Here is a 4,613-nt window from a genome sequence, read left to right as displayed (position 1 = left end):
CAGTTCAGTTCAGTCGCTCAGTCCTGTCCACCTCTTTGCGACCCCATGGACTGCAGTTCGCCAGGCCTCTCTGTCCATCACCAACTCCCGGAGTACACCCAAACCCATGTTCATAGAGTTGGTGATGCCATCCAACCATCTCATTCTCTGTCGTCCCCTTCTCCTCCTGCCTTCAATCTTTCCCAGCATCAGGGTCTTTTCCAATGAGTTGGCTCTTCTCATCAGGTGGCCAAAATATTGGAGTTTCAGCTTCAACATCAGTCCTTCCAATGAACACCCAGGACTGATCTCCTTTAGGGTGGACTGGTTGGATTTCCTTGCAGTTCAAGGGACTCTTCAAGAGTCTTCTCCAACACCACAGTTCAAAAGCAGCAATTCTTTGACGCTCAGCTTTCTTTATAGTCCAACTCTCACATCCATACATGACCACTGGAAAAACCATAGCCTTGACTATATGGATCTTTGTTGACAAAGCGATGTCTCACTCCAAAAATTACAAGACAATAAATGTTTTAAGCTGCTTCTTTTGGGGGTAATTTGTTTTGACAAAACAGAGAACCAATACAAATATTACACTGATATTCTCATAAAGGACATATTGGCCACTCTTTTTTAAATGCTACAGAGAATTAAGTACATTAATTTCTGAGTGATGTCATTCTTAAACTAGTTTGAAGCCTTGTATTCTGTACCTTTTCAACATTATCATTTTAGAAAGGTTTTGAAGAAATATATGATGGAAGGGCTTTATTAGTGCTTTGCATGAATGCTGAATCGCCAGTCATGTCTGACTCTTTCAACCCCATGGACTGTAGCCTGCCCACCAGGCTCCTCTGTCCATGGAATTCTCCAGGCTAAAATATTGGGAGTGGCTTGCCATTTCCTCCTCCAACCCAGGGATGGAACCCAAGTCTCCCGCATCTTCTGCATTGGCAGGTGGGTTCTTTACCACTGAGCCGCCTGGGAAGCCTGATAGTGCTCTAGAGATTTTTGATGAACTGCTATAGACAGATTTAATAATCTAAAAATATTTTATTGCTGTGTCCCATAACTAAATCTAGTGTATCTATTTTTTATAAAATAATTTTTCTTCTTAGCAAAAACAAAAACCATAAAATGTTATCTTAGAACAATTAGAAAGTGGAGAGTAAAAAAATAAAACATAAGTAAACCTACACCCAGACATAACATATATCCTTTTATTGCGTGTGTATCTTTATTGTTATTTTTACAAAAGTGAGATCATATCATGCACAATAGTTTTAATCTAATATGAACACATTCACTTGTCATTTACTATCTACCTCTGATGTAATCGTTCTGCACGTTGCCTCAAGCCCTTCTCAGCTCCTTCACCACTATCACTCTAGAACAAATTACTACTATCGCTTACCTCAGCAGCTTGCAACATCCTGCCAAGTAGAGGAGACTTTCACCTTTGCCCCAAAAGGAAGCCAGATTTCTCCTTCTAGAACATCATTAAGGTCACCAACCCTCAATTCTCGTCTATCACCAACAAGGCCCTGTCCAACTTGGCCCCTGCGCTCCTTTTAGCTCTCAGTGAATCCTTGCTCCCTGGCTACCTAGTTTGTCATCAGACCTTATACTTAGCTCTACTTTGAAAAATTTTCTCCACGATAGTCACACATGGCTTATTCTTTCACTTCATTTATGTCTGTTTAAAGATTATTTCGAAGATTATTGGCTTCCCTGACCAAGCAATCTAAAAATTCTGCCTCTATCATTTAATTTTTAAAATATAATACACGTCATTATCTGACATTGTAGATGTTTGTTTCATTATTTGACATAATAAATTTACCTGTTATTAGCCTCCCAATAAGAATGTCAGTTCAGCAATGTAGGGACTTCATCTTGTTTATTCATTACTCTATCCACATTGCTTAGAATAGTACCTGGTACAGTTAGGTGCTCAGTAAATATATTTTGATTTAAGAACCGTATGGATGCACCATTTTAATTATTAGTAATAATTACTTGGGAGAAGGCAATGGCAAGCCACTCCAGTACTCTTGCCTGGAAAATCCCATGGACAGAAGAGCCTGGTAGGCTGCAGTCCATGGGGTCGCTACAAGTCAGACATGACTGAGTGACTTCACTTTCACTTTTCACTTTCACACATTGGAGAAGGAAATGGCAACCCACTCCAGTATTCTTGCCTGGAGAGTCCCAGGGACGGGGGAGCCTCGTGGGCTGCCGTCTATGGGGTCACACAGAGTTGGACACGACTGAAGTGACTTAGCAGCAGCAGCAGCAATACTTACTTGATATTTTAAATCCTAACAATTTTGCCTATTGTGAGCAATTATATCATGAATACGTCCATAAGTAAATATTTACACCCTATGTTTGTTTCCTAAGACTTAGGAGTCAAAAGCTATGACTATTTTTATGTTTTTTTGATACATACTGCCAAAATGCCCTCTATCGAAAAGTTGTTATATTTTAGGACTTCGCTGGTGGCGCAAGGGCTAAGACTCCAAGCTCCTGATGCAAATGGCCCAGGTTCGATCTCACGACAGGAAACTAGCTCCTACATACCACAACTAAAAATCCTGCATGCCTCAACAAAGATCAGAGATCCCAAACCCCGCAAGTAACACTTAGAATAGCCAAATAAAGAAATACATAAGTTGTTTTCTCGCCTGGAAAATTCTATGGACAGAGGAGCCTGGTGAGTACAGTCCATGGGGTCACAAGAGTTGGACACGACTGGACAACTGAGTGTGCGCGCACACGTGTGCACACACACACACACACCACACATGAAGTTAATATTTTATACCACTCCAGAAATGAATCTGAGCTATTATTTTCTCACTTTGCACAATATTGTGTATTGCCATTTTAAAGTTATTTTTATAGAGGAAAAATGGTACTCAAATTTGCCTTTCTCCAGTTACACAGATACTTCTTAATTTAACTATTACCCGTTTGCATTTTTTAAAAAAAATTAATTGCCTCTTCATGTCCTTTGCTTATATTTCTACTGCTTTTCCCTTACTGATAAGAGTTCGTCTGAACTGAACTGAACCCATTGTCCAAACCATGTTAAAGTGTCATTTTCCCAGTCTGTGGTTTGTCTTTAAATTTCAATTATTGCGTTTTTACTTTTTTATCTCATGTAGAAATTTAAATTTTGTATGGTCAAGTTGATTACTCTTTCTCTACACTGCTTTTAACTTTGCTGTCACCTTCATAAAGTTTTCCAATCCACTATCTGAAATATTCAGCAAGTATTTTCTTCCAATATTCAATATGCAAAAACTAAAAATAAAAAGCAATATATTACAGCTGGAATTCACTTAACAGTAGGTTGTGAGGTGAGGCTGTTGTTTCTTCCTCTCAACTGGCTACCCAGTTATCCTTTTAATAAGGCATCCTTTCTCCATTGACATAGATGTGAAATTGTGAGATACCCTTGTTTTTATATGAAAAGTATGTATATATATATATATATATATATATATATACACACACACACACACACACACACACATACACACACGGAGGCCTTTTTCTCCTCCTTGTAATAAACAATAAGTTTTGGACCTTAGCCATTCCCAACCCTGAGCCATCCTTTTTAAAGAACACAGATATATCTTTATTACGTCCAGTAACTAACTGGATATTAAATATCCAGTAACTAGGTACTAGCGTTGGAGTAATACTGAATACACTTACTAAGGAAAAGAATACATTTTCCCAGCCACATCACAACTCAAGACTTTGAAAAAAAGGTTCGCTTGTGGAAGACTGAGAATAGCGCGTCAGAGTTCTCCTCTGAAAGCCCTCAGAATCCTGGGCGGCCGGGGGAAGAAAGGACCGAGGCAGAACACATGCTGGGCTGTCTGAGATCTACGGAGAGACATGCTGCCAAAAGGGCCCATGGAGCTAATAAAAACAGGTAGTAGATGACTCTTTACAAGTCCTCTTAATTTTCCAACTAGGTCTCAGTTTTGAACAGTATCGTTTAGGATTTAAATATGCCCCTGAATGACTGAGAAGCAAAAGGGAAAAAAGAAACTTCAGAAAACTATTCAAAGTCGTTTCGTGGCCTTAGAAAAGCAAGATGCTTAATTCCTAAGTCCTGGGGAGCAGTTTGTGTTTCGGGGTGGGGCCAGGAGGGTTTCTCCCGCCGCCTGCTTTCTAGTGTAAGGCTTGCTCCAGCCGTGCGCACGCTGCCGGGTTCACGGGGCCGAACCAGCCGTCCCAGCAGACCTCAGTCAGAGAGCCAGGCACGGGAGGGAGAGCCAGCTGTGACCTTGCGGGCACCGGAGACTGGGGCCTCCAAGAGCCCCTTCGTGGCTGGCGGGGCGTTAGCGAGGGCAATGGAGATCTCGGGCCCCTATGTGGGGCGAGGCACTTCCGGCGAGACGCCCAGCGCGCGTCGCCTCTCGCGCGATTACAGGCCTCCCTCCAAACCCCGGCACCCCCTATCCCGCCCCGCCTCCCGGCACCGCCCGCCCCGCCTCCCGGCATCCCCCGCGCGGGCCGCCGCTCCGCGTGCCGCCGCGTTTCCTTAGCAACCGCGCCTCCCGCGGCCGCAGGAAGCCGTAGGGTCACGTGGTCCCGGCACGTCCGGGCTGGCG

This window comes from Moschus berezovskii, chromosome 8 (genome assembly GCF_049115385.1).
Source record: "Moschus berezovskii isolate FMDL1 chromosome 8, NW_MosBer_1.0, whole genome shotgun sequence".
Classification (NCBI taxonomy): domain Eukaryota; kingdom Metazoa; phylum Chordata; class Mammalia; order Artiodactyla; family Moschidae; genus Moschus; species Moschus berezovskii.
The sequence above is the reverse complement of the archived record's forward strand: the minus strand, read 5'-3'. Positions refer to the sequence as shown.